At 38.0% G+C, this 8,146-nt stretch overlaps 1 pseudogene; it reads left to right on the forward strand.

The window, feature by feature from the left end:
- The first annotated feature begins 5,009 nt into the window (after positions 1–5,009).
- LOC123849030 (U4 spliceosomal RNA) lies at positions 5,010–5,141 on the forward strand (annotated as a pseudogene).
- The last annotated feature ends 3,005 nt before the right edge of the window (positions 5,142–8,146 follow it).

An 8,146-nucleotide genomic window follows, 5' to 3' on the forward strand; every position in this document is an offset into this window, starting at 1 on the left:
ACTGTTCATTGCTTTATTCACTGCTGTTGAAATACTCTACTTGCTCAACTGAACGAAATAATCATATAATGTTAAGGACCTACTATGTGCAAGGTGTTGGGGGATACAAAAATAAGTGACGTTCATAGTAACATTGTTCATATCTTCACAGTATGAATGCAGTCTTACAAAGGGAAAAAGGAGAAAAAACAGATAATAGCAAACTATAATACATGGCAGCATCTTTAAATATTTATTGATCTCTAAAACTGTGATGGAGGCATAAGGGAAAAATAACTTATTTTGACATTAGAAAAATTTCATGGAGGAGAGAGTAGCTGTTTTAAGTTTTTCAGGTAAATGATTTTAAGAATTGGAAAATGGGAGACTAGATCTTCTCAGACTAAAAGATGAGCATGAGCAAAGATATGGGGTAGGAAAAAGACCTTAGCAAGCAGAAATAATTAAATATTGGAGAAAAATGCTTGAGGGCAATGAATAATGAAGCTAGAAAAGCAGTTCAGGACAAAGTCACAGAGAGACCGGCATACCACTGAAAGGCATCTGGTCTATGTTCTTATCTTCCTACTTCCCATCACATAGCTGTGTGTTCAGGCAAGAATGGCTATAAGTCTAGGCTATGTAAAGTCAAACTGGGTTCTCAAAAATGTACCATGATTTGTAAATGCCCCAGTAGAGCCCCTCTGAAGATATACCGTAAGTTTCAACTGCATAAGTATAGTTTCAATTTTACATCTTTTTTTTTTTTGAGTGTCTATGAAAATTGTCAAACTTTTTGGAAGAGTCAAAATTTAATTCATTATTAACAAATGCTTCAATAAATGAATACTAGCTTGAATATCTAATAGATTTCTCATATTAAGGTGTCAAATGCAAATCTTGTTCTCTTCTCTCCCAAATCCACTTACCTAGTTACTACACCAAATCATATCATGTTAACTCCACTCTTCCATTTTTTAAAATAAAAACCTTGGGATTGTGCTTGTCTCCTTTAGTGTTTTCAACCCATACCTACTTCTGTTGGCTCTGCATCCAAAATCTATAAGATTCTCATTACTTCTCAGTGGCTCCACAGATGCCACCCCTAGAATTTTTACTTGTAATAGACCTTCCTACTTCTACCCTCGAATTCCAGTCAGCCTCAACAAATCACTAGGGTTTTTTGTTTTGTTTTGGACAACTAAGTCATGTCCTCAGTTCAAAATCCTGGGAAAGTCTCTGATGATTAATGTTTTATCAACTGGTCATGAGGTACCCAGACTGTTGTTCAAACATTATTCTTAGTATGTCTGTGAGGGTGTTTCTAGATGAGATTAACATTTGAATTGATAGGTAGAGTAAAGCCTAATGCCCTCCCTAATGTGGGAGACTCTTATCCAATTAAATGGACACCTGAATAGGAGAAAAGCGCTGAATAAGAGGAACTCCTTCTGCCTTACTGCTTGACTGGGGACAGGAGTGTTTTCCAGCTTTTGGATTTAAACTAGAAAATCAGCTGCAAAATCTGGCCTACAGGCTTTCAGACTGCAACTTACACCATTGGTTCACATGACTCAGAGGACTTTGGAGTCAGAATAGAACTATTATATTGGCTTTCGTTGGTTTGTAGCTTTCCAAAAGCAGACACTGGGTCTTCTTCACATCCATAATCATGTGTGCCAATTCCTTAACACATACATACACAAACAGCACCCCCCCCCAACACACACACATATATATGCCGGTTTTAATTCTCTGGAGAAGCCTGACTAATACAAATTCTTGGTAGTGAGAATAGTTCTAGAAAAACAGAATTTTAGGAATGAGTTTTCTGAATTGGTTTGGGCTTTCTGGAATTGGAGTTCCAATCTGATTAGAGTTTAAGTGCTAATGATTCTATTTCTAGTAGTAAAGAACACTAATTTATCTGTGGCATGATCTAGCAATGGAGCAATACAGCAATATAAAATATCATCATTGGATACTCCAACAACTTGTAAGAAGCAAGAAGCCAGGTGACTTTGTATATAATACTGCCAAATGTCCAGAACAGAAGTAGTTTTACTTCAGGAGTATATCAGGACTTGAGCTGTATGTCATAATGTTTTTTTCAGGGACTCTGATTGCCTTTCCCTTCCACAAGATGTCACACAGTTCCATTGTTTTGATGATATTATGCTGATTGGACCTAGTGAGCAGGAAGTAGAAACTACTTTAGAGTTATTGGTAAGAAATGTACATGCCATAAGATGAAAATTAAATGTGATAAAAGTTTAGAGATCTTCTACCTCAGTGAAATTTTTAGGGATCTGTTAATATAGGGCATGTTGAGATATCCCTTCTAAGTCAAAGGAGAAGTCCTTGCATCTGGCCTTTCCTTAAACAACCAAAAATCAAGCTCAATCCATAATGGGCTTCTTTGGAATTTGGAGACAACATGTTCCTCTTTTGGGTATATTATTATGGCCCATTTATTGAGGGACTTGGAAAGCTACCAGTTTTAAGTGTGACCCAGAAGAGAGGGCTCTGGAATACGTCCAGCCTGAAGTGCAAGCTGTTCTGCCACTTGGGCCATAAAATCGAGCAGATACAATGGTGCTTAAAGTTCAGGGGTAGGTAGGGATAATTTTATAGTCTATGATAGGTTCCTATAGTCAAATCACTGTGCAGGCAATTAGCAAAGCTCTGCCATCCTCCACAAATAGCTATTCTCCTTTTGAGAATCAGCTCTTGGCCTACTACTGGGCCTTAGTAGAGACTAAACACTTAACCATGGACCACCAACTTATCATGTGACCTGAGAGGTCCATCATGAGCCAGGTGTTATCTGACCCCAAAAGCCATAAAGTTGGGCATGCATAAAAACACTCTATCACCAAACAGAAGTGGTATGTACATAATTGGGTCCTAGGAGAACCTAAAGGCATTAGTAAATTAGGTGAAGAAGAGACACAAATGCTCATGGTCTCTACTTCTGCTACATTGGTTCTCACTTCCAGGTGGCACATATGGCACCATGGGGATTTCCCTATGATTGGTTGACAGAAGAAAAGACTTAGGCCTAGTTTATAGATGGTTCTGCATAATATCCAGGCACCACCAGAAACTGGACAGCTGCAGTGCTACAGACTTTTCCTGGGACATCCATGAAGGACAGTGGTGAAGGAAAAATCTCCCAATGGGCAGAAGTTCAAGCAGTGCACCTGGTTGGTCATTTGCTTGGAAAGAGAAATGGCCACATGTATAATTATATACCAATTCTTGTACTGTAGACAAAGGTTTGGCTGGATGGTCAGGGACTTGGATGGAACATGACTGCAAAACTAGTGACAACAAAATTTTGGGAAGACATATAGTTAGATCTCTCAGAATGGGCAGAAAACATGAAGATGTTGTGTCCCATGTGAATGCTCCCAAAAGCGTGACTTCAGAAGAGGGGGATTTCAATAATCAAGTGGATAGAATGACCTGTTCTGTGGATATCAGTCAGCATCTTTTCCTAATCACCTCTGTCATTGCCGAGTGGGTTCATGAACAAATTTTCTGAATTTTGATATGTGAAAGGAAAGGGAAATAAGAGTTAAGGGTCAAATGTACGTAAAGGTGGCACCTGGGTGGCTCAGTCAGGTAAGCATCTGGCTCTTGACTTCAGCTCAGGTTATGATCTCAGGGTCATGAGATCCAGGACAAGTGAGGCTCTGTGCTAAGCACTGAGTCTGCTTGGGATTCTCTCTCTCTCCCTCTCCCTCTGCTCCTTCCCCACTGCTCACAAGCACACTCCCTCTAAGAAAAAAAAAAAAAAAAAGGAATCAAATGTATGTTTAAAGGCGAAAAATTATTTTAACACAACCACCTTTTTCTCTTCAGTAGTGCTTATTAGTCCTTATGCAAATAGCCACATGTCTTTTAAAACACAAGGCTTTAATTTGTTATTAATCCGAGATGTCTACAGAATAAAGTCATATTCTAAAAGTCAACTTGGAATACAAATTTATTTATTTATTTATTTATTTATTTATTTATAAAGATTTTATTTGTTCATTTGAGACACAGAGATACAGAGAGAGAGCACACGTAGGGGGAGATGCAGAGGAAGAAGCAGGCTTCCCACAGAGCAGGGAGCCCGACGTGGGGCTCGATTCCAGGGCCCTGGGATCATGACCTCAGCCGAAGGCAGACGCTTAATGACTGAGCCAACTAGGAGCCCCTGGAATACAAATTTAATCATAAAGTTCTCCCTAACTTTTCCAGGGAATGGCTCTGATACATCATTGTAGTCTATAAGAGAGGAAAACAAAAATATTTGAAAATAGGTAATCAAGAAAAATTCCAACATATCCCAAACAGGATTATTTAAAAGAAATGCATACCTGTATGGCAAGTAGTAATAGTCAAAAATAATCTACAAAACAAAACAAAACAAAAACTTACAATTCAACTAATAGTAAATTTTCCAACAGCAACAATGAGAAAAGCAAAGTCAGTAGAAGAATATATGCAAAATGTTGGAAGAAATGAGTCATCAATTTTCATTTGTGTACCTGGCAAACTCTCTTTCAAGAACATGGATAAGATAAATAAAACCTGACAAAACTTACCATGAACAGACCCTCCCTAAAATGTAGATATCACAGGCATACATATATACATACACAAATATATATGATGATTTTCAAAAAAAATAAAGTAAAAGATATCTAAAACAGGGAAGCAAGAAAAACTGGCAGGCAAATACAAATTTAAAAAAGATACATAAAATTCTAAGCAAATGTATTAAGAAAATAGTAGTAACAACTAATTGTTAGATCATGATAATGTATAAGCCTATAATGGGCATTATGACTAGCAAAGAATTCCAATATATTTTTGTTGTTCTAGAAAGCAGTTGTTTACTTTTTGAAATTAAATAGATTATGGTAAAATTTCAAAAGGAATCATCAAAAAATTAGAAAGAGAGAATATACATTCCAAGTTATTTTAAGGGGAAATTTAGTGAATAAATTTATCATTTTAAAATAACAATAAAAAATAGCTTTGCGCGGTGGCAGTATCGTAGCCAATGAGGTTTATCCGAGGCACGATTATTGCTAATTAAAATAACAATAAAAAATAAAATATCAGAATATGTTTTACAGAAGTATTTTACCACATTTCTAAAGAACAGATGCACAAATTTTAAAAGGCATAGAAAAATTGAAAACACCATCTAATTTTAGGAGGCGTTTTATTAACACCAGATTAAAAAAAGGCAATAAAAAAGTTATATGTCAATTCACACTCACGATCATGAATACAAAGCATTTAAATAATGCATTGGAAAACTTAATCAGGGACGCCTGGGTGGCTCAGTTGGTTGGGTGTCTGCCTTCGGCTCAGGTCATGATCCCAGGGTCCTGGGATCGAGCCCCGCATCGGGCTCCCTGCTCAGCGGGGAGCCTGCTTCTCTCTCTCCCACTCCCCCTGCTTGTGTTCCCTCTCTCGCTGTGTTTCTCTGTCAAATAAATAAATAAAATCTTAAAAAGAAAAAAAAAAAAAAAGAACAGCCAAAATGTCCCCCAAATAGAAGAATGGACAAAGAAATTTTATATCTGTATGTCAGAATTAGCTACAAAATTATAAATGAATGAGCCACAATCAAATTAAGTGGAATAATCTCAGAAACATGTGTGGCTTGACAGTAACATTGTAATGAATGAATGAATGAATGAATGAATGAATGAATGAGCAAGCAAGTAAGCATTTGGTATGGCACCAATTACATAAAAATCAAAAGTATATAAAACTAAAATATATGTATATTTACTTAACAAAACTTCAGTCAACACTTATTGTTTAAAATTCTGTATTTGGGGCGCCTGGGTGGCTCAGTTGGTTAAGCGACTGCCTTCGGCTCAGGTCATGATCCCAGGGTCCCGGGATCGAGTCCCACATCGGGCTCCCGGCTCAGTGGGGAGCCTGCTTCTTCCTCTGACCCTCTCCCCTCTCATGCTGTTTCTCTCCTGCTCACTCTCTAATAAATAAATAAATAATCTTTAATAAATAAATAAATAAATAAATAAATAAATAAATAAATAAATAAAATTCTGTATTTGTAATTTGCCTACCTGCTACAATTTATTTGTGATCACAAAAAATCAGTAGTCAGGACACTTTCATATCATTCTCAGACATGCTCAGAACAGTGAGAAATTTTAGTCACTGAGGTGCATGTTCCCAGTTGAGGTCTAACAAGGTGAAGCTCTGTCGTCTTGTTTCAGCTCTCACAGAGATGGCCAGAAGATGAAGATGACAGTGCTTTGTAGTGCAAGAAAGTCTGACTCTGGAGCCAGTTGTATAGGAACTGAACCCCAACCCTGGCATCTGTTAGGGGGCAGCCTCAGGCAAGTCACTTAACACTTCTGAACCTTTTTCTTCTTGTGTAAAATAAAATCAAATTTACAAAGTTGAGTTGTTTTTATGGTTAAAGATGGCAATCTATGTGCGATGTGTGTGTGTCTCCATATTTTGCCTAAGCAATGGTTCTGTATTGGCTAATTCAGTGTTCACGTCAATTTTATGTAACATAAATACCACAAATAAGAAGGATCACCTGATAAGGAAAACCAAGAAAATAATGTATATAGTTAATAATTTTTTTTTTAAGATTTTATTTATTTATTTTAGAGACAGAGCACAAGAGAGGGGAGAGCGGGAGAGGGAGAAGCAGACTCCCCGCTGAGCAGGGAGCCCAATGCGGGACTCAATCCTGGGACTCCAGGATCATGACCTGAGCCGAAGGCAGTCGCGTAACCAACTGAACCACCCAGGTGCCCAGTTAATAATTCTTTTCAGAGAGGGGTGAGAGAGGTGGTGGAGGAACCCGAAAAAGGAAGTCATATAATTTAAAGGGCAACCGAGGAAAGTTTAATTATACTGGTCATGCTCTACTGGATAATTCAGATGTTGGATCCTCAATTGCTCATTTTATTATTGTTTTACTATATATAGTGTATGGCATTTATATAACATAAAGTTGCATTTATAAAATATTTCTTAAAACATCAATCTGCCTTTCTTTAATGCTGGAACGAGCAAACTACAGTCTATGGGTATTTGTACTGTTTGACACACGTTTCATTACCGGGGCAGCCAAACTATGGCTTATGGGCAAAAGCCACCTGTTTCTGTAGTTTTATTGAAACACAATCTGCCCATTTGTGTTTGTGTTTTCTAGGGCTATATTTTTGAGCTATAAGAGCACAATTGAGTAGTTGCAATGTATACCTTAAGGCCTACAAAGCTTAAAATATTTATCATTTGGCCCTTTACTGAAAAAGTTTGCCAAACCCTAGTTCAGGGCAATATCTTGATACCCCTAAACAATACAAAAACAACCCTGAAGTCATGGCCAAAATGGGCTATGGAGAAAAAAAACAAGAAGAAAAATTTTTTCCAGGTACCTGTGTGACTCAGTCGGTTAAGCCTCAGCCTTTGGCTCAGGTCATGATCTCCAGGTCCTGGGATTGAGCCCCGTGGGCTCCCTGTTCAGTGGGGAGTCTACTTCTCCCTCTGCCCCTCACCTGGCTCATGTGCTCTCTCTCTCTCTCTCTCTCTCACACACACTCTCTCTTAAATAAATAAATAAATAAATAAACAAATAAATAAAATTTTAAAAAAGAAAAGAAATATTTTCTCTATGTGATAAAATGGCAGAAACTTTTAAGATTCTGAGATATCCATAAAACAGCAGGTCGGGGGCGCCTGGGTGGCTCAGTTGGTTAAGTGACTGCCTTCGGCTCAGGTCATGATCCTGGAGTCACAGGATCGAGTCCCGCATCGGGCTCCCTGCTCGGCAGGGAGCCTGCTTCGGCCTCTGACCCTCCCTCCTCTCATGTGCTCTCTCTCTCTCATTCTCTCTGTCTCAAATAAATAAAATCTTTAAAAACAAAAACAAAAACAAAAACAAAAAACATCAGGTCAGGGGGCCAGAACAATCTGCCAGCAAACAGAACAGACAGTAGGTTAGCAATAAAACTTGCAAATATTAACTCAGAATTCTCACGATCTCCAGGTAAGTCAACCAAGACACAGATACAGAAAATCACCCACATTCACAGACGTTGGATCTAGTAGAACCAGAATTCCATACAGCCTGACTTTTGTGCAGAATAATCCACACCCAAACCCA

This window comes from Mirounga angustirostris, unplaced genomic scaffold (assembly GCF_029215605.1).
Source record: "Mirounga angustirostris isolate CCGP_5_RB_7025 unplaced genomic scaffold, mMirAng1.0.hap1 SCAF_2, whole genome shotgun sequence".
In the NCBI taxonomy this organism is placed as follows: Eukaryota; Metazoa; Chordata; class Mammalia; order Carnivora; family Phocidae; genus Mirounga; species Mirounga angustirostris.